Source organism: Bactrocera neohumeralis, chromosome 4, assembly GCF_024586455.1.
Source record: "Bactrocera neohumeralis isolate Rockhampton chromosome 4, APGP_CSIRO_Bneo_wtdbg2-racon-allhic-juicebox.fasta_v2, whole genome shotgun sequence".
Taxonomy (NCBI): Eukaryota; Metazoa; Arthropoda; class Insecta; order Diptera; family Tephritidae; genus Bactrocera; species Bactrocera neohumeralis.
This window is the reverse complement of record NC_065921.1, coordinates 34,058,584-34,083,129: the sequence shown is the minus strand read 5'-3', so window position 1 is coordinate 34,083,129 and position 24,546 is coordinate 34,058,584.

Sequence of the window (24,546 nt, the reverse complement as noted above, 5' to 3'; positions counted from 1 at the left end):
GTTGATAAACTAAATTACTGCATTTGGAGTTATAATTTTGTGTTAGTTTATGAAGTCAGTCCGATACCAGCTCTATATTAGCCAAAATGTACAGATTGACAGTGGAGTGGTGCCAGCGGAGGTTCACTACCTTTTTTAACAGTTTGTTTTTCAAATGGCGGCAGAACGGAAAGTTGACGAAGAAAAATCAAGAACCTGAAGAAGAATACTACAGGGTCTCAGTGTACATTCCTCTGTTGGATACAATCGGCGAAGATTTGAAGACGCGCTTTTCTAGAGAAGTATTGGATAGGTTGCAACTGAGTTTACTGCTTCCAGAAAAAGCATGTGCTTTGAAAACCAAAGAAATGGAAAATCTTATTGACACCTGATAGATAGATTCAAACACTTTTTGGATAATGACAATGTCGTGCGACGTTGGAATCTCAAAGTTAAACTTGATCACTGGCAGCGCCATTGGGGCAGAAGCAAAAGTCAAAAGGCAACAAGTCACCGAACCCCATAAGTCATAGTTTTCTTCGCATATTCCGCACACTTCCTGTGACGAATGCGAGCCAAGAACACTCTTTTTCGCCACTTCGCCGCATGAAAACGTGACTGAGGATGAACATGCTCCAAGATAGATTGATCGGCCTGGCGTTGCTGCACACGCGTCATGACATTGATGTCACTGCAGAAGGTATTCTCGAAAGATTACCAAAGCTTGCACCACATCGTTTTGTTTTGTGAAATTTTTCTATTCAATACACGAACTGACTACAGTTATTGTTGTTATAACGGTACTCAGTGACTACAGCATTATGCTTTGCAATAAAGTATGCACGTCCACGATTTATGTGTTTTTTTTTCAATTTATTAGGATTTGATATTAGAAGATCGATTTGAAACTTTTCCACCATGATATTAAACTGTATACAGACTACTATATTTAATAGTTTAATAAATAATCTTCATGTTTCAAATAAATGTTTATTTCCCCCCTCCCCAAAAAACTATTTCTGGATCCGCCCCTATAACAGTAGGAACAAGCAATCGCCTGGAGGACATCCTTTAGAGAATTGTGGACTGTTTACTACCAATAATGAAGTCAGGAACTGCAATTTTTTAAAAAGTTTGAACGATCTTAATTAATTCAATCGGAAAGTTAAATTTATTCTATTTGCAAAGAGCCCATTATGCCACACTGTGTCAAAAGCAGATTTCTTGACCATTAATCCTTTTGAAATTATTCCTTATGAAATTTCTTATTCTAACTAGAGGATGAAGAGTGTTATGTTCATTTCTAAAGCCAAACTGTTGAGTTAGAAGAATTCTATTGTCTTCCCCGAAAGTTCTTAATATTTCTTTAATAACCTTTTCCCATATTTTGCTGATCGATGAGAGTAAACTAATGGGACGGTAAGAACATGGGTCTTCTGATGGTTTATTAGACGTTTTCATTGGAATGATTTCAGCGTTTTTGCATGATTCGGGAAAGAAACTCAACTGTAAACAAGCATTCATTATATTTATAAGATTACTCACTCTGTTTTTGGATAGAGATTTCAGACCAGTAATAATACGTTTCATGATATCCTGGTAGTCAAAAAGCATTGTTTCATAGGCGTTAATGCGACGCTGTTTTTCGAGAAAATTTAGTGATTTTGGAACCAATCATACTTTTATCATTTCTTAGGCCCAAATGATCTTTCAAAATAGTTTTCACCGATCCTTCCCATATTCCAACGATGCCAGTAAGATCTCTGACTGTTAATTTTATTGACGTGTTAATCATAAGTTGATGTTGATGGCGTCCTGGATGTGGTTCGTGGTCAACGCGATCTGGACTCTCTTTGAATAATTTATATCAATCAATATCTGTTATCTTCTGCGTCACTTTAAAGTGGGTGATTTCGAAGTAGACTTTCACTTCAAATTGGGCAACGTCCTCATACAAACTTGGGTTTAAGACTCATTTATGTGCAATAAAGAGTAAAAGTTAATTAGGATTTATGGTATTTCGAATTTTTTTATTACGTATTTTTTCTGCAGTATCGACAAAAGACCTAACAAATTAGAGGGGTGTCGCTGGTGGCAAGAGAGAGGCATTCCATGTAATCATATATGAATGAATTAAAACGTTGCACTCCGCAATTCTGTTTACCTAGTGCGGCTCACTTACTTATGTGGGTTTGCAATACCCATCACACTATTCAATTGACAGCGTGTAAGAAAGGTTGTTGAAAAAAATTTGGTGAAAAAACGTTTATACTTGTATATATGTATGTATTTATATGGTAAATACGCGTGTGAATGTTAATTTTTGTATGTGTATTTACTGTTTAACTGAAACATTTCATTATAAAATTGACATAGCTTATGACTGCTTTATAAAACCACAATATCCACTAGCTATCTTAACACATCCGAACATATTATACTCTTGTAACTTGTAAGGTTAAAAGCCGGATAAATATTGCGAAAAAATTCAACATTTATTATTCGACAATATCGGGACAACAACTAAATTTGATATATTAACAACTTATATTGAAGGTAATGGAGGTAAAAAGCTGCTTAGTTTTATCTTTTAATGATTATATTCCATTTGTGCTTCTGTTTATATGTATACTGTGTATGTATGTAGTTAAAAAACATCTAATACATATGTACATATATAAAATTCTCGTGTCACGGTGTACGTTATTGAACTCCTCTGAAACCGCTCGACCGATTTTCGTGAATCTTAGCGTGCATATCGGCTAGGGTGGAGAATCGGACAACATCTATTTTTCATCCTCCTAAATGTTAAGGGAAATTGGAAATTGGAAAATTCCCAAAAAGTAACATTTTTCCATACAAATTTTTTTTTCAATTTTTGTTTGTTTTGTTTTTCAATATTTTTATTTGTCAAATATTTGAATCATTCAATTTCGGTCGCATGCTTTTTTTATTCCGGCTATTCAAAAGAAAAATTATTGAAAATTATTCAGTGAAAACGTTACTTTTCACATAAAGTGATCAATTACAGATTGAAATTTCTTACGAAGCCACGAAGAGGTCGCGCTAATATCGGTCGGCGTTCTTTTTGCCATCAACGTATGGCATCCCAAGACACATGAACGACTACTCCCAGGATGCGATGACATACATGTGGAATTATGGAACGCGGTCAATCAGCAAGCGATCGTCACGATGTCACAGCACGACTTTTCAAACAACAGCAGCGATGTTTGATGGACTTTATCTTGAAGCAACATATGGTACATATATATGGTGCTGTTAGATGCTGGATGTATTCTGTTGAGTAGCAAAGAAAAGTTACCCGCACGCACACATTCTTCTTTGGATGGTGGTTACACCAGATCAAACTGATGAACTCATTTCTGCGGAAATTCCTGATGCAGAGAAAGATGCAGTATTATACCAAATGGTGAAAACCAATATGGTTCATGGACCTTGCGGACACCACAATCCCACTTCGGGTTGTATGTCTGACAATAAATGCACGAAACACTATCCAAGTGCTTTTCTTTCGGAAACTCAAACTTGAAATGATTGATATCCACTGTATAGGCGTGGCTCACCAGACGACAATGGCAGAACATTCAGCATTCAATTTAGAAGAATGAATATTGAAGTTGACAACACATGGATCGTATCATATTCGCCATTATTGTGTAATTCACATTCAAAACTCATATAAATGTTGAGTATTGCAGTTTGGTGTAATCGATAAAATACGTTTGTAATTACGTCACCAAAGGAAGCAACATGGCGGTTATTGGTCTTGAACGATACGGTCGATACGTGAACTGCAATAAAGCGCTTTGTAGGATATTTACTTTTGCAATTCATGAACGTTTTGTATTTCAACCCAGAGAATACAGTACAGCCAGTGGAAACACCGCCGTTTGCGAGAAGAACCTTGCTCTATTCGGAAATACCTTGATATTATACCTGGAATGCATCGTCAAAGAAATAGTTGCGCAGAAAGCAATTCCAACCAGTAGATTAACATCCAGGTGTGTTATCAACTAATGCATTAGGACAAATTTACACAATCCACCCGATAAACGACGATTGTTTCTACCTTAGGTTGCTATTGATTAATGTACGCGGTTCAACTTTATTTGAGTCATTGCGTACTGTGAAGTACGCACACTTTTCGCTATAAACATTTAGACAAATCAGCCTTCAAATCCGCGTCTAAAAATTGGAAATGGATCAATTCCGGTGGTTCGATATCAATTCCTACTGTCGTTTATCAATTCACGAAAGATGAACATCACGAATGTTTGGACATTGGCCAAATTATCGTAAGTACGATTCCTTAAACTGGAAGATTTAAAGTCAAATTCCGGGAAACTTGCGCTCATACAAATCGATCGATCGTCTTGACAATGAGACGAAGCCGCGAATTATCAAGTGGAATTTCTAAGTGCTTTGGAGAGGCTTGGTATGACACCGCATTATTTGCGTCTATGCGTTATTATGTTTCGCAATCTTCAAGCACCGAAACTGTGTAATGCAACCCGACTGATTGAATTTAACTATCTTATAGAATGGGGCAGAATGCTTGACTCTACGAATTTCTCTGAGCTCCAACGATTTGCCATTTCAATTCAAACCTTTTCAGTTTTCAAAGAGTTCTACAATTTTCCATATCAGTTCCAACGCATTCCGTTTTCAGTGAAAATTGCATTTGAGATGAGAATCAATAGGACACAAGGATAGTCGCTAGAAGTGTGTGGCATAAATTTGGAAATGCTATGTTTTTAACAAGGACGGATATACGTGGCGTGCTCACGAGTTGGAAAACCATCTGCTCTGTAGATTTACGCACCGAAACAGAAACCAAAAAATATTGTTTATCAAGCTTCGTTAAAATTGAAAATATTTGGAATAATCGAAAATAAAAGATTTCTACACAATATAAATTCAACTTTCTTTTCATTTCAAAACACATAATTTCAGGCAGGACAACGGCTGCCGGGTCAGCTAGTTAGTTTTATATGTATATATTTTAATCACATCAACGAAATAGATATTAAAATCATATATAAATGAGAAATATGTGATACAAACTCAACCGAAGAGGTTTGAAGTTTATATCAAGGTCTAGACCAATTACCATTAACCACATAATACTCAAGAAAACTTAACTACTTAAGCTAAATTATCATCATTAAGCTAAAATATCAAACATATTGACCAGCCTGTACGGTTTAAAGTAAGAGGGACAGACAGAAATGTTTATATGAGATCGAGTAAAGGACGTTCTCTCATTATCACTATGATAACTCACATATTGGCTGATATATGCGGTATAAAGTAAACGGAAAGTTCGAAAATCTTTGAATTAGGTACATATATGGCGCCTAAGGCGATTTTGACAATTCTTAGACTCGAGGTTTCATATCTTAAAAACACTATTTGTGCAAAGTTTTATTCAGATATATTCATTGATACTTGAGTTGTATATTGTAACTCTAAATGTTTATGTAACTCCATTACTATCTCGATTAGTTTTAGGTGGAAGAGAACAAAATTATTATACTCTGTAGCAATATGTTGCAAGAGTATAAAAACATAGTCAAGCTTCAATAAAGATAAACAGTAAATTAGTAGACTATTCCAAACATATACCATAGTTGTATGTAAACCTACAAAACACTTCGAAGAGTTTTCAAAAGTCAATGCCACTTCCATTCGAAGTGCGACGGACCTTAGAATACCTCAGAGAGTCGATGAGCGAATGAAATAAACTTTTAGTTATGGATTTATTTCTCAAAATAAACTTTCAGTTATGGAGTAGTAGACACGTTTATATAATTGACGTCGAAGGTAGGTCTATGTACTAAAATTAAGGAGTTAAGGCCTCACTGATGTAAGAGTTACAATGCAACCAATCCAACCTTAAATTTTAACTGTACCTCAGAATTGAAGTGCTTAAGTATAATTTTGAAAGATTTAAACTTTCCTTTAAACACACATACATATGTATGCACATAAAAAACACATACATACATATGTATTCTATGAGCAAAAAATAGTAAGACTTTGTTCATAATTTTAAAATTCTTAATTTATTCTTCAAAATCCATGTCCTTCCTTTTAAAGTAATGGCTTCGGTTTCCTCGAAGTGGTCGTTTGAGTTTGCTGCATAGCCAGAAGTTACACAAAGCTAAATAAGATGAATAAGAATCGTGCTTTCACTTTACTTAGGCCCAAATTATCTTTCGAAATGCGCTGATCCTTCTGATATTCCAACGATGCCAGTACGATTTTTGACTGTTAATCGTCGATTATCAAGCACCAATTATTTTATTGTCATGCTGATCATCAATTGACGTCGATGGCCGTCCTGGCCGTGGTTCGTTGCCAACGCGTTCTCGACCACTCAACGGATTGTGTTTCGCGTGAAATTTAAATTAAAAAGTCTTACTATTTTTTGCACACATAATTATACTAGGCGATTATGTGAAGCGAAAATATATTTATTTTCAATATAATAAATGACATAAGCAAAAAAGAAATACTTTCGTTTCCGCTTCAGTGTACATTAATAACGAAAACAAGTGCAGACTACAACAATAGGCAACATAAACAAAACATAATTTCTTCAACAATCGTGAAAATAAGCTCCCGAATAGCTGTTACATCTGTGTTGACAGCGGGTGTTCCAATGTTGACACCAACACAAAAACAGCAAAAACTGAAAGCAAGCTTCAGCCGACTATGGCGGCTGTGTGGAGCATAAACGATAACAAAAACAAACAATATGGTGAAGTCTGTGTCTGGAAAATCAGCCACTGTATGTAGGAGTTGTGTTCTTGATTTAGTTGTATTCTCTTTGTTGTTTTTATTGTTCACTTAATAAATTTGTGTAACTAACTACTCAGCAGCTGTCTTCGCAGCACCAACTTATTTCATTTTGTACATTTTCTTCCGTCTTCAATAGACTACGTAAAAATTTAGGGGCGTTGTATGCAGTTTAATTTTTTATACTGTTTGAATTTTTTCCATTTTGTTATCTTCTGGGGGATGGACTATTTTTAGACCACATTGCACTTCATAAATGGATTTCAACACCCATCTGGAGATAAATTATCGTGGAGTGCGACGGAAAATGACGACAAAAAATGCGTTGTCGTTTTTCTCAAAACACACTTTTTGAAATTGACGGACATGTTTCCGGTCGAACTACTCAACCGAATTGCTTAATTTTTTTTTTAAATGTTCACAAAACGACTTGCTATCGTCCATACTAGATTCATAACTTTTTATAATTTATTGATAATGTTATAACAAAATTTATGTAAAAAAATTTGGGGAAAAATTAAAAAAAAACGTTAATTACTTTTTATTTATCAACATTTTTTCATGATTCTAGTAGGGACGATAACAATTCACGTACTTTTTAAGAATAAATTGGGTTTTTGTGCTTCAGTGGAAAAACGCATCTCATTTTCCCAGCCATTTCTCTGACATATGCCATCAAAAAATTCCGGAAAAGTTTGTTTATACACTCCGCGATATACCTCATGATATGTGGAAAAAGTTCTATTGTAGAATAAAAATTTCTATAAAAAAATGTCAAAAAAACAGACCAGACTACCCTACTGACCCCTTAAGGCGTAAAACCAATTATATAGAAAAAAGTCAGCCGGGTTTTCGGAAATTCTGATATCGGTTATATAGGGGCTAGGCCAAGTTTTCGTTCAAATTTATCTATTAAAAAAGATACATTGTTATCAATAAAACACGCTCGCTTATTTTCATAGGGAATATAAAGTCATCCAAAGTTCGAAAATCTGTATATTAAGTAAATGAGGGTTAAGGGAAGTATTCAATCCATTTTTGACATGCAAGGGTTATCCTTTAATTTCAGTTAAATATATCACACATCGACCGACATTTTCGATCAAAAGTCAATTATAGGTACGGGGGTCTAAATATTAAGTACGTAGGAAGTGGAATTTAGAATTGTGCTTTATGGGAAGTATGGGAAGTGGTTGTTATCCGATTTCGCCCATCTTTACACTACGACATAAGAAAGTAAGAGGAATGCAACGTACGTGCGTTTCAGTAATCCGAATACGCCCATCTACAAACTCGAAATTTTTTTTATATTAAGGTATCCACACCTCAAGTTTCATCGAAATATCTCAATTTTTACTCAAGTTACAGCTTGCACGGACAAACGGACAGGCAGACAGTCAACGGGATTACAACTTTTCTCGTCATCCTGATCATTTATTTATATATAACCCTATATATATCTCGATTAGTTTTAGGTGATGAACGTATCACCGTTAGTATAAAAAGAAAACAGGAAATCAACAATTACAAGTAAGGAAGGGCTAAGTTCTGGTACAACCGAACGTTTCATGCTCTTGCAACTTGCGAAGATTAAACCTGGGGTAATACATTCAGGTATGTATCTACATAAGGCTGGACTAGAGCAAGTTTGCACGCGATTTTATTCATTCCAAGCACAAAGATACACCGTTCTCGCTCTCTCAAATTTATAAAGATAACTCACAGATTGGTCGATATATGCGGTATAAAGTTGTATTAGGTTAGGTTAGGGAGCTATTGACCCAACTCAACCCATTTTTAGTACACACACAAATTATTATCAAAAGATTTTCTCTAAATTTAAATTAGATATCTCACTCATTGACCGATATATAAGGGATTTGTTACTGCAAAATTTTATTCCGTTATATTAATTACTTCTTGATTTGTGTACTGGAAAGTGAAAGAATCAAATGGAATTCTAAATTGTGTTATATGGAAAGTACGCGCCTATTTTCGTGCTGTAGTAAAAGAATGTTAGAAAAATGATATGTACTAAATTTAGTCGGAAACGGTTGATCGGGTATCGAGATATGGGATTTCACCAAAAAGTGGGCGGTGCCACAACCATTTAATGTCTCTGGTGTAATTAGTTATGGATGTTTTGCGCTTTTAGTAGTTTTGAAAAGTACCGTTTTATGGGGAGTGGACGGGGTTATCGTCCGATTTTATCAATTTTCACCCTAATGGTAGAAAATTTATTTTCTCTAGGCGAATTTGGTTTTTGTAGCTTTGGTGGTTTGGGGGATATGTACATTCAACCTATTAGAGTGCGGGTACACGCTCACTTTTTTGCAACTTTTTGCGATTCTCTTTTACAAATTGCAGTTCTATATCTTAACTTAGTTTTGAGTTATGGAAGTTTATAGTTTTTTGTTAAATGGCGTTTTGTGGACGTGGTCTGATTACACCTATCTATGAACTCGTTCTCTCCCATTTTTTGCCAAGGAACATGTGTCCTAAATCCCCTTCAATTTCATTACGACAGGGCCTATTTTACGCCCACTATCTCTATCCCTTGCACATCAGATCTCAACATTAATTATCTTTATTTAGTTGCTTTTACAGCATTTACAGACTGCACAGACAGACGAAGGACGAACAGACATACATCCAGATCTCAACATGTAATTATGACTTAAGAATTAGTTGTCAAGTTTTTGAAAACATAAATAAATATGTATATACTATGGTAAATTGTGTGTAATTAAACTCCGCCATTTGTACGACGAATCATAGATAGGCCCATATTCATTTTATTAGGATAACAGATGAATCCAAAGAAGAATTGCTAAACATATGGCGCATACTTTTGCACGTAAATATATGTAGTTCAACCAGTTTTCAAGGAAATTGAGATTCACTTTCTGTTTTCCACAATCTTCCACAATACTCACCTAATATATATGCAGGAACGAAACTAAGTTTGCATTTGTTTGTTTGGACTTGATTCTCAAAATAATCGACATTTATGTCTGTAAAGAATGTTACAAATGAGGACTTTTTATTGATTAAATACTGCACCACTCGTAGATATAAATATTTACGAAACAAATTTATTATTACATGATAAAAAAATACACATATTAGTAACTTTAAATGTGGTTGGAAATATTTTTAAATATAATTCAAAATGATTAAAGTCAAAGAAAAAAGTAAAGCACAATAATCGTATCCCTGCAAGCCACCTCATCATTGGTTAATTTCTCAACCATCAACATTTTCTGTTAAAGTTTCTATGAGTTTCTTAAAGCCTTATTGACATTTCTAACCAAAACTTCCTTTCGTAATTAAAGGCCACGGTGTCTATATGCTAATTTCCGGACTAATTCTTTCAATATATTAGAACTTCGGTAGCCGTGGCTTGCTGGAATAATACTGCAGCACTTCCACCGAACTCACCAAATTTTTGTTTTTTGCCACTTTATTTTGCTTCCAAACTTCAAAGGTCGCTCTTTAGAAATTTGAGACCAATAAGGAGGGTAAGGCCGGTACAAAACCTACTACGTATATATGTATGTTCTGATAAAAACGAAACCATTGTACAACTATATATGTATGTTCTGGTAAAAACGAAACCATTGTACAAATATAATGTTTGAAATTTACTACAATATAAAAGCATTTCTACCTCAAAGATTTGCTCGTATAAATTTTATTTGAAAAGTGTCAGAACTATTTAATTTAATGAATGGTTGGTGCTATAAAAGTTGGAATTGAAATTATTAAAAACTACCTGAAAGTGCTGTGAGGATTTAGGTATGTCTAATCGAATATAGAAAGCAAATCATTTGACAAATTAGTCGCTATTATTTGACGAATAGACTGCCACATCGCTTAACGTTTACGCCCCACATTTGATACTCTTGCAACGTATAATATAATAGTTTTGTTCACCGAAGGGTTGTTGTATCACCTAAAAATAATCAGATAGACATAGGGTTATATGTATATATATAAGGCTAGGATGACGAGACGTGTTGAGTCTGTAATTTGAGTCTGCAAACTGATTGAACTATACATATGTACGTGCAAAAGTATGCGCCATATGTTTAGTAATTCTTCTTTGGATTCATCTGTTATCCTAATAACATGAATATGAGCCTATGATTCGTCGTACAAATAGGGGCTGATTCACATACAACTTTTGTTTCCTTTGCGTCAGACATTTGCTTTGATATAAAAGTTCGATGTCCTATATGCGTTTGTATACTTGTAGGTACGTCCACGCAGCAAGGCGACACAAAATGTTGGGCCACTCTCATCTTTTCACACTTTGCCAACACTGAAAGCCAAGCATTCATTCTGGGATAACTTCTACTTTCCTCGCTTGGTTGTTAAGGTATGAATTGTCAAGCAATGCGAAGAAGAGAAAGTTGTATGTGAATGTGCCATAAGAGTACGTACATACATATATAAATACTCACATATGACTATGTATTAGTATATTTACATTTGAAGAAATGCATTGGAGCACGTATTCTTTAAAGCGAACATCAAAGCTAACTTGTCTCTCAACTGTGGATAATTTGCATTTTATTTAATGTTACAGAAGTCTTATAGCCAAGTTCGTTCCCATGAACCCCTATGAATCCCCGTCTATGTGTGCACGTTTGTATAACACCTAAAAACCAGCAGCGCTGTCATCAAAGAATAATGAAGTGTCTAAAATTGTATGGCCTCCATCACCACTTCTTACTCTCGTTAAACTCCGTGCGTGCTTATACCTTCCATGACATAAAAGCTTATTGACGCATAAAAGCATTCACCCCGAAATCGGCAGGAAGTTTCGCTCTTGGCTTGAGCGTTTCTGGGTCGCAAATAAGTATGTACTTCATATGCAGAAGATTAATTAGAGCGCAATTTATATAAAATGCGCCCTTGGGAACACTTGACAGTAGAAGCTCTTTGGAACAAGTACCCAAACCCCTCTACTAAAATATGTTGCTGAAACTTGCTAAATAGTAAAAACTCGAAAATAGTATTGCGGGAGAGAGTGAGCGAAATATCTCGACCATTTTCATGGAGATATTTTCATCTCTAAACAATATGTACAGAGGGTTTACTAAAGAGAAATACTTGTAATCAGTATATAAGAGGTCTTATTCAAAAAGGCGTACTCATTCAGTTAATATACCTTCCGTATTTCCCAATAATGCAAAAAGAAACTATGGGAAGAGCTTTACCAATTTTATATATTTTTGGCGTCATATTAAAGTATACTCTAGAGAATATTAAGAAGCCGAAGGTACTCAAAATGTCGTTTTATGACAAGTGAGAGTGGTTGCAGTCCGAGGCTCACACGTGTAATGTTAATGTTTTAAATTAAAATGTTATGAACCGAATTTAGTTCATCTTAATCAAGTAGTTTGTAATAAAATTTGTGTGTTTATAAAATTTCATTTTACAATGGGCAGTGTCGAGTTCATTATGCAATTTTCAGAAATCGTGGAATGTTGCATATTATAAAGACTCACTACAGTAATAATAGAACCTGGGTCAGGCTTAAAGCAAAGGTGTATGCGAAAGCGAAACCTCTACTATCTTCTGATTTAATAACATTATTCGTACCTTGATGAACAAACGCAATTATGTTTATTTTCAAGTCATGAAATTAATTAGTCTTCTGCTTGCAGCACTCCAACCGCAGAGTGATAATATGTAGTACATATGCAGCCCGTGTTTTCTGTTGTTTTCCATTTCTAATTAGCATCGCATTTGAATGCTAATTCTGCTGGGCACTTGAGTACTCAAGACGCATTTGTATATATTATGCGACTGGCAGCCCACAGCGAGTGGACAGTTGGCCTCCAAGCTTTCAATGCACCATTTATGACAGCCCATCCTGCAAAGCATTTCACACTGTCTGCTCCGTGCTATTTCTTTCTACTATGTAGAGTAATTTTAAGAACTTGAAGAATCTAACTAGTGCAAATGAGCTTTTGAATATTTACATATGTACTGCGTATTTTAACTTTGAGTTATGAAAAGTCATATTCAATGAGTTTTTCAATGTAAATAAATAGAACCGAGCGCAAGCGCTACCACCAATAAAAGATTACAAATATTGTATATGTACATATATTAAATCAATAATATTTTGGTTTGTAAAAAAGTCAACTGCTCTTTAGCAGATATAGTTTCATATAAGGAGTAATAAATATTTATGGATCATCGTAAAAAGTTACAACGCTATTCTAGAAATAATATTTTAAAGAAATTATCCCCTTTTAACTGGTGTTTATCACTTTTGAAGCAAACAAGTAGTATTTGGTGACTGTTCACATAACCTATGATGAGTGATCCCACGGCAACACATACAAGTATTATCAGTCAAATCATATTCACAGACCTCAAGAGGATCAACCCTCTCTTATACTCTCTAGCAAGATACAATTGTTTAGTGAATCTAATGGTTACTTGTATAACCTAAAACTAATCGAGATGGATAAAGAGTTATATCATGGACTCTCTGTCCATCCGTCCGGTATCTCACAGACCAACACCAATATATAAGGAATAAATAGACATAACTAAGCACTAAATTAGGATATAAAACTGTAATTTGGCAAAAGGGATCAGATTAGTAAGGAACACATGTGGTCTAAAATTTTTTGAAAAAACGGGCGTCACCTCGACCTTTAAGGGGTTTTCTGTATATATCTCCAAAATCACTTATGCCAAAAATTCGCTCCGAACAAATCACTTAAGCATCTTTACCGACACTGTTAAAATAAATGAAATCGGATGATAACAGCTAACTGTTAATAACTACCTACTAAACGCTCGATAAATTAATAACTAAATACGCTAGAGACATTAAATTTTACCCCGAGATGGTATAAGAAGGCTTTATAGGAGCGGAAGCACTATGTACGAAACATGTGGACCGCAGTATCTATAGTTCACTTTTGACCCAAAATATCGGTCAATGAGATATATAATGTGTCAAAAAAGGGAATGAATCCAGTTAAAACTTCTCTTAGCCCCCAAATACTAAAAATAAAGATTTACGTATTTCCGTGTGACTATTGAACAAACCCCCATATAACTAATATCAGGATTTTCGAAAATCCGGCTGACATTACTACATATGATTGGTAATTGTATGTGAGGTAGCTTAATGAAACCCAGGGAGCATTTTATTAGTCTGTGGCATGTTAATTGTATGGAGTATTGGCTAAAATAGATAAAATCGAATCAACACTACCCAACTCCCATATACTACTTTTAATGATTTTCTTTATTCTATCAACTTTTATGCCGATGAGTATGTCAGTTCATGAGTATTATTATACCCTGAACAGGGTATATTAAGTTTGTCAAGAAGTTTGTAACACCCAGAAGGAATCGTCGGAGACCCTATAAAGTATATATATAAATGATCAGTATGTCGAGCTGAGTCGATTTAGCCATGTCCGTCTGTCTGTCCGTCTGTCGAATATGAATATATATACGAACTAGTCCCTCAGTTTATAAAGATATCGTTTTTAAATTTTGCAAACGTCATTTTCTCTTCAAGAAGCTGCTCATTCGTCGGAACGGCCGATATCGGACCACTATAACATATAGCTGCCATACAAACGGAACGATCGGGATCAAATGCTTGTATGGAAAACTTTCACATTTGACAAGATATATTCACGAAATTTGGTATATATTATTTTCTAAAGCAACAATGTAATCTCCGAAGAAATTGATCAGATCGGTTAACTATAGCATATTGCTTCCATACAAACTGAACACATAGTTACTAACAGAAATGTACCTGTGAAGGGTATTTAGCTTTGGTGCAACCGAAGTTAACGTTTTTTCTTGTTTAAGTATAAAATTGCTTCAAAATCAGTTCTCGAGTATACCTGAAAAGTGTCAAAATTAAAGCAATAAAGGGATGGGCTTACTTTATCGGCCCCCGATATACCCCATAAAATGATTTCCTCATCCCACCTGTATATAAACCGTTCAGGTTGGTGATATTTTAATGAAACTAAATGGACACGCTTTTTAAAAATTATGTGGTTTAGCGCTAACATATAATGGAACTTGTCTAGTTCTTGGCCTAAACCAATTCACAAAAACACAATAGTATATTAAATTTAGCCTCTGCGGTCGAGATAATATCACATATCACGGTAAAGTTCGCCATTTTTAATGTTACAAATACTCAGAATATTTTGACATATGAGCGATATTTGTATTGCTTACAGTAACTTTAAATATGCATCTCGGCCAAAAAAATTGTTCACACACACAGTTTTTCCCTCGTTTATAAAACGGCTCGTGTCTAGAGATATGTTAACAAAATACAATAACGGTGCTTCGAAACATGTCTATGATCGTGATAGGTGATGAATTGTTCATTTACGCGTATATACCGAAAATAAACAGCAGTCGACTGTATGGATGTTTCAAGATGAGCCGAATGCAACAAACGCACTTCGAAGCACACGGTTGCTTGTTTTTTTTGAAGAACTGGATATATCTCAATCCTACGACTAGAAAAATGCGGAACAGTAAATTCTGAGTAATATATAGCAAAATCAACTGTTTGCCAATTGTCTTTCAAGAAATCAGGACAACCAACGTAGATGGATCACCCTTTACCAAGACAATGCAAACGCTCACACATCGACTGAAACAACTGCATTTTTGAGTACTCAAAACATCAATTTGTTGAGTCCTTCACCGTATAGTCCTGACGTGTGGCCGAATGACTTCTTCTTATTTCCATACTTAAAAGGTAAACAAATAGGTCTACGTGTTCGACACCTGAAGAGGCGATTAATGCGCTCAGAACGTGGAGTGACAAAAGTGCATCGAAAATTAGTTCAAACGCATACAAATGTATTGAAGAATATTTTGAAAAACAATAAAGCTTTTTTCGCTGATTAAAATTTGTTCTTGTTCCCTAATCCCGAAATACATACGGCAACCTACTTAACCGCTCTGTTCCTATCAACGTTTACCTGTAACAGGTAAGCCTAGTTGATCTCAGATGTTTACTTTCAGATTCGTGTTGGAGAAAAAGGTCCGCAAAAGTATGTAATAGGTAACTCGCTTGTTCCGCGTATATATATACTTGCTAAATAAATAGAGACACTACTCCCACCCTTTATATGTATACCGTTCATCAGCGATTGCTGCAACGATTGGGCTTGCTGAGCTCTTTGAGCCAATACATCTTTGAGCTCGAATTTACTTTGACTCACATTTAATTTATTTCAATTTTCACAATCAACTGTTGACCAAGTAAATAAATTATTTCCTTCTTTGCTTCTGCACGCTTTATTTAGACTTCGCTTCCGTCGATTCTCCATATTTCTTAGCACATATTGCATACACGATAAATTACATGAAAGTGCTCTTATGTATACATATACAAAGAAATACAGCTAAAATCCGCTAAATCTGTATGTATGTGTAGTTGTATATAGTTAGTTGTTTGTTTTATACAATTTATTTTAATCAAATTGATTTATTATCTTTTGCAGGATTTCAATTTATTTAATGCCAGGTGATTTGTTACTATTTTGTAAATGTATATGTAGAAGTGGCTTATGTATGAACAACTGATATGAAATACAAACACAACTAGTTAACAGACTGACTATTTTCCGATAAAATCAAATGTTATTATACTCTCGCAACAAAGTTGCTAAGGAGAGTATTACAGTTTTGTTCACATAACGGTTGTTTGTAAGTCCTAAAACTAAAAGAGTCAGATATAGGGTTATATATGTATACCAAAGTAATCAGGGTGACGAGTAGAGTTGAAATCCGGATGTCTGTCCCGTCCGTCCGTCCGTTCGTGCAAGCTGTAACTTGAGTAAAAATTAAGATATCATGATGAAACTTGGTACACGTATTTCTTGGCTTCATAAGAAGGTTAAGTTCGAAGATGGGCAAAATCGGCCCACTACCACGCCCACAAAATGGCGAAAACCAAAAACCTATAAAGTGTCATAACTAAGCCATAAATAAAGATATTAAAGTGAAATTTGGCCCCTCGCATTAAGGAGGGGCATATGTGGACGTAATTTTTTTGGAAAAGTGGTCGTGGCCCCGCCCCCTACTAAGTTTTTTGTACATATCTCGGAAACTACTATAGCTATGTTAACCAAACTCTATAGAGTCGTTTTTTTCAGGCATTTCCATATACAGTTCAAAAATGGAAGAAATCGGATAATAACCACGCCCACCTCCCATACAAAGGTTATGTTGGAAATCACTAAAAGTGCGTTAATCGACTAACAAAGAACGTCAGAAACACTAAATTTTACGGGGGAAGTGGCAGAAGGAAGCTGCATCCAGGCTTTTTCTTAAAATTGAAAATGGGCGTGGCGTCGCCCACTTATGGACCAAAAACCATATCTCAGGAACTACTAAACCGATTTCAATGAAATTCGGTATATAATATTTTCTTAACACCCTGATGATATGTACGAAATATGGGTGAAATAGGTTCACAACCACGCCTTCTTCCAATATAACGCTATTTTGAATTCCATCTGATGCCTTCTCTGTATAATACATATATACATTAGGAAATGAAAATACAATTCAATACTCAAAGTACACAAATTGATCTAATCTAATTAATTTTACAGCAAAATAAAAAAAATATGTAAATGACGGATAATGAAATCTCGATTATCACTTTATCATGCGAGAGTATAAAATGTTCGGTGACACCCGAACTTAGCCCTTCCTTACTTGTTTTTTATGTGTACTTTGTTGACGTAAGAATCTCAGTGTTGTAACTCGGACTTTGATATCCGCGTGAACTGACTAGAAAGAGACGGACTGTCCTTTTACAATAAAGACAAAAATATCGCAATTCAATCCCCCCTTCAGGTTAAGTTTATAAGTAGTTAACGGTACCATGGCATGGCATCAAAAAATGTTGCATTGGTATGGCATATTTTATCTAATCCATTGAGTTCCTGAATAGGGCGATATCCTAAGAGACATCGGAGGTAAAGAGGGGGAACTATATAATTTTGTACTTGATTTGAGAGATGTGTAACTGTAGATTATAATTTTATTTTTGATACAGATTTTAACATTTATTTTACAGCACAAACCCATAAATTTAATCCAAATTTTACTAAAATTTAATCCAAAAAATCTAAAATTCACTGGAAATAATGTATAACTTTTAACTTTTAGGGGCTCTCCCCTGAATAAATATTTTCGTATATGATCGAACTAAATGGCATCACTTAGAACTTCGCTCGCTTTTTGTTTTGGGTCCTTGTCGTACAGTAAAAACACTCGCTTAGACAGGCTGGGACGCCATTTTTGAAAATAATCAAATACGGCAACTTGTTAATTATTTTATCTATAATCACTTGTTTTCTGAATCTTTGAGTTAAGTTGAAAACCCACATCATGGCAGATTTTCTGCGTTCCTTTAATGTTTTTTATTTGCATTCATTTGAATTCCATCAAATCATACGACCTCAACCTGAAGCAAAGATTTGATATTAGCTCTCGTCGCCAGTAACACTACTCATCAAATCTGAAGGAAAAATTTGCGACTGATGTGCTAAGAGGTCTGTGGGGTATTTGAAGTGTCCTGAATACTAATTTGAGTTCAAAAATGTTCCATGGTGGTTTGACTTCTACACCCTTTACTACAAAACAAAAATTTTACTTTACTAGTATAATTTCAGTTTTAACAACTCGGACCTTTTTCTCTATGAACAGGTAGTGCTACGTAATAAATGAATCATTTACTTTGAAGTCGAGCTATCTTTAGGCTATTCACAAGAATAAGGTGATTTTCAGAAAGTGTAATGAGATGAAAAATCAGCATTTATTACAGTTCAGTTATTGTAACTATGTGTAGTGCTGTGTCCCATATATACATTGCCTTTATTAATAAATATGTATGTGCGTATGTAAAGATAACATATGTATGTATGTATATGATTTTTGTGAACTTTGGAAGAGCAACGTAAAAGGGCTTTGTCTAGTCATTACGTTTCTGCGATTAGAATTGGATTTTTGTGCACTTTTCCATTTAGAATGCTCTGACAAAGAATTGGCATTACAGTTTTCCTTCGGCGCAAAATGGCTGAGCGCCAAACCAAAATCAAAGCGACATTTGGCGCAGCGCTTTATCACAGTATCACGAATATCATACACGCACATGCGGTTAGATATTTTTTTATGTCAATGTACATATGTACATACATATGTATGTATTTGTTGTGTATACCAGCGGAAGTAATACGAGCTAAGACCGGTTCGAGACGTGGATTTTAGACATCCAAGAAAAGAAAAAGTAATAACACCATGAAATCTGCATCTGCATCACGATGTCAAAATCTACTTATTGCTCTCGTTTGTACCGGAAAAATGTATCTTTGCAGTAACTGTAGAAACACCAAGGATCACGTTGTGACACCGAGCATTTTTTACCGCAATTAAGAGACGAATGCTCTTCTCTGCATCAGAACGTTGTATTCTCAATAAATAAATAATTCTATAGCTTTGAATTTTTAACTCAGAACGCTCGAATCATGTACTATTAAAAAGAGTATAATGCTGCGGTGAAAAGGGGATGAGGATGTTGTCTAAATGCTAGAAGTTTTGATCTCATAGAGAATATAATCTACTAGAACTACCAATGGAACCCATCGTAAAGAATTCGAGTAATAATAGAGTGTATAATGAACAACAAAGCCGAACTGTAGCGTTGGCGTCAATCAATAATGGCGGCGATATCATAACAGACCGTTCTCAGTCAGTACGATAGAATGAAAGCATGTCCGGCGGTTGCAAATTTAGCGTGTTCTATCTAATCCGCGAAGTGAATGATCCCACAAACTTGAAGCTTTAACCAAGGAAGTCTTCAATTGTCCAGAAACGTATAATAAATTGAGCGTCAACTCATGGCACCTGATAACGGCAACATCATGAACCTCGGCGCAGCCTTCTCTTAGTTGGAAAAAAGGGGCAGAAGAATGAGTTTAGTGGTAAACCAGGACTAGACGCAATATCTCCTGCCAAATAAACAGTCAACTTCACATCTTGATTCACACTTCACTGTTAAATATCATAACTTTGAAGTTGTAGAGATCATAGCCAACCTTGGTATTGGTACAAGCACAGAACGTAAATTAATAGTAACAGAAATATAACAAAAAGTAGTAATTTCTCACAATAAGTTTTTCGGTCATGTTTTCTGTCCATACACAAACGTATACGAGTATATAATATAATATAATATACGAATACACTGTAAAATGTTTTTAAAAATATTCGCAATAAATAATCAGTTTAATATTGATATTGTTCCAAAAATCAGTTTAAATTGTGAAAAGTTAAACGAGTTGAGATTTAAGATTTTTTCATTCCTATACATATTCATTTTCTTAGCATTTAATTTGCACTAAAACATTTTTTTATAATTTATAAATATTCGTAATCGAATCGAAAGTCATACATAGGTATTTCGATATAACTTGTAAAAGCGCCCTGCATGCAAATTTACCAGTTCAGTTCTGATGCACTAGAATAGTTCAACAGTTCAAGCAACATATTTGTATTTTTAATGTGGGGCTCCAGGAAGTACTAACTGGCATCCAATAGGATAGCTTTTACTTGAAATTCATAATGTGCTCTTTGCAGACTGGTACGAATTTTGTGGTTTCCTGAAGGAAATTCTTATGTATTTTCCTAAGTACGTATGTACTCATAGTATATACAAGCTAATTCACGTTGTCTGTTTTTTATTTTAATTGAATGCGGATGTTTATATGAATGCAGGTATGAATGCGTTAAATATATAGAAATGCTCACTGGGAATACTTGCATTAAGTTCGAATGGCGGAAGAGCAAATAGTTCTCAACATTTTGCGGCCAAACTGTCGGCCATTGAAGGTCGATTCATTTTTATATGTACTCACAAATACCGTATATACAAAATATTTTCGGAAAATTGTGGCAACAATGCAGCTACTTAGAGGAGAAAATTACTCTGACAGAGGAAAATGGGTGAAAGTTCATACTGCTTTAGTGTTCAATAAGCCAACCGAAAACAATTCACTTTAGTTCTTAATTTGTTGTTTGGAAATTTTCTTAGTTTGTTTCAAATATCGCAGCACCTACTTACGGCCACGCCATCACCAGAAAGTTTCTCAACAAAACGCTGTTGAAAGCTATTTGTTTTATTCAACTTTATATATGTATGTATCTCAGACATGGTCATTGGCTGGTGTATGAACATATGCATGTACTTGTAGTATTAGGGTGTTATTACTTTAACCAAATATTTTACATGGGATTTTTGGATCTTTCGCAATATATTTTTTATTTCCAAAGTAAATAAATCTAAAACTTTGAGGAATTGATATTTTAATTGAAAACTTTCCTCTCTATATACATCATTTAATCCTTCGTTTAAAAATTATTCGAAGTTAAAGTTATGCATCATATGTACTAGATTCATATAGTACGCCATGCCGTATGAGTAACACAGAATGTATAAATCGCTTATACTTGTATGAATGCCCAAATCATTTGATGTATAACTTTAACTGCATATAACTGATAAAGGAATGTTATTATGAACAAAATCACTAAGATTTTTGTTTACAGAGCGAAAGGTTTGTGCTATAGTAGCTTTTTCCCGACTATAGGCTTACTTGTTTCCTATTTAATAAACACAGGAAAATATATTAAATATGATTTAGGCACGGTTAGCTTGTTTTTTTCGTATTCTTATTTTTGGGGCAATTCGGAAACTTCAGGTGGCGCTCGTAAAAATATTAAATCTATTTGGAATATAACAGATACTCTAATGTAGTATATGCGTATATACCTAAATGTGATAGCAAAAATAAATTAGTTTTGATTTTTAGCTCGGAGAAATTTAATCAAAAGTTAAAGAGGTAGAAATAATTAATGAAAGTTTTGTAATTACAATCACCATTGTCATAGATTTAGCTTGCCATTACTTACAAATACCTATATGCATATACATACATACATATAAGTATTATTACCTCATTTAATTTGTTTCGCAAAATTGTCTCCATAATAAAAGTACTTTGCACGATATTGATCGAATCTTTGCTAAATATTTGTACTTTTATAAGTCAAATGATGATTTGTAGCTAATATGAACCTTTTATTATATTCATAGAATAATATGAACCTGTTGGCGAAACCTGTAAAATACTCTCATCAAAAATTGAAATAAAGAAATAATTATTTCTTAAGGGAAATGTAAATTTATTAATTTAAATTTGGCATGTAAGAATTTGGTAGGATATGCCCCTAGGGAATACAAAGACCGAAATTGCGATAATTCAGCACCCATATGACATGTGATTACAAAATTTGTAGACGTGTTATCGTGCTCTGATAAATTAAATACTACTTGTTAATATGATACATGTGCAATATACATATAATTTGTCATATACCCGCACCATATTTAGCGGACATATTCGACCTGAGGCAAATCGCAAATCATTTGCGAACTGTGATTTTGTATAATAGCGGACTAAATGCACAAAACGTTCCATTTAACGTAAGCAAACTAAGAAATTTTTCGATGCAGTTTAAACTTGAAAATATTTTCATCAAAATATTGCTCTTCTGTAATGAACTATTAACAAAAATTATGAATTTTCCTCCAATTCGATTAATTGTCACAAAATTTCTAAAAAGTTGTAATAAATATTTAAAACTTGTGTGGCTTAACCAAATTAATCATTCCCAATTATCTAGTTCGTATGGTATCCATATGCTTTATTGACCACACACTTTAGAAGAGTGAGGCCACTAATTAGCTACCCGCCATCGCCGTTAAGCGTCCAACAACGTAAGGACATGCACGTGGCACGCATATTTAATGCAATGCAAATGGGTTTGCCACACCAGCAATTGAGACCTCAAATCCCACCTTTGGGGCACGTCATTTCGCTTATCTTCATAGCGCCGCTGCCATAGTGGGGCAGGGTCATTGGTGATGTAAACTAGGTTGAGTGGCTCTAATTTAATGCGCTTAACTTCACAGTCGCGCTAAAATAGCCTTGTTCACTTTTATAAGTAAATACACAGGCTGAAACAGTATGTATGTTTCTTTTCTTTGAATTCGTACTACATAGTAATAAGTAATACTTACATGCATATGTGGTTGTGTTGAAGAAAAACGTGGTTTGACCTTCTCTTGGTTGCGTGCTTGTTTGAAATTTTCCCCACTAAACTTGTTGTGTTAAGGAAACGATTTATTAAACTGTAATACACATTCTCGTCGCGTCCTGCATTTTCTGGATGAAATGAAAGTCCAACTAATGAAAACTTTAAGTAAAAAATGAATTATAATAAAACGTATAGGCAACGTTAAAGTCTTTAAATAATAAATAATTATTCTCCGTATAAAAGACATGAAAAATGTTTCTTGTTTAAAAAAATATATATCACAATAGCTCAAGCAGTAACTTATCAAAAAATATTAATTCAAAATATAAACGGTATCAAAAATGTGGCACATGGTATGTTTTAGTGGAACACCTAACTTACTTAGATTTTTAACTAAAAAAAAAATTAAAATGGAATGTCCGAATTCAACTTTGACAATCAGTGGCGTAGCTACAACTTCGGGCGCCTGGGGTCAAGGATGTTCTGCCGTCCCCCTTTATCTACCTACCTACAAATTTCATGAGGTGGTTCGAACAAAAGTGAATTTTTACAAAATATCTTCGATATTAAGTATATACAATTTAGGAACTAGAAGCCACGCAAATTCTGAAGTTCCAAAATTCTCACAATATGGTTTTTGAGGAAATTGATAGTAAATTTACAAGACATCTTATTAAAAGCCATAGAAAAAACCCATTTTCGCCCCATATCTTGTACACTTTTGACACAATTTGCACGAATTTTTGCCTATTTTGCCTACTATTTTTAAGAAAGATATAAGCCAAAAGATATAAGACAAATTCAAAGACTGAAGAGTATTCGAGTAAAAATTAATATTTTTCATTGTTGTTCAGATTATTACATTGTGAGTGTACAACTCTTTATCTTTAAAATGTGTTGAAGTATTTTTCTGAATATTAAAAAACAGCGAAGATTGCCGCCCCCAAGATGTTGCGCCCGGGGCGACGGCCCCCTTCGCCACCCCCCCTATCTACGCCACTGTTGACAATGAAGCTCCATCAAGGATCAGTGTTTATTCATGATATGAAGAATTCAATACAGATCGTAAATAACTAAAAGACGAATTTCGTGAGGGTCGTCTAAAATCAATAGTAGTTCCGGAAACTATTGATGCCGTGCGAGTGACAACTATAGGCATTAGTAGGCATAAATTTCATATAGCATGGCCATTTGTCTATAAAAGAAATTGTTCATCTTGGATCCCATACAATTTGTCAATCGCTCGAGAAAAGGCTCGTATCGGTTGAGAGAAATGTTAAAAAACACAGTAGCGATACTTCGAAACACGTCTACGAAATCATGAACCCAAAAGAAAACATCAGTTGACTGCATGGGTATTTAAAAATGAATCGAATCCAACAAAATTTGTTCGCGCACGATACCCTTCCGAGCAAATGGTTGCAGTTTTTTGGATATCGCAACCATACCACAGGAACAACGCGCAGTGTACATAACTATTTGTTTACCATTCGACAACCTACGTATACAGAAAAGTACGCTTCCTTTCATTTCACGATACTTACC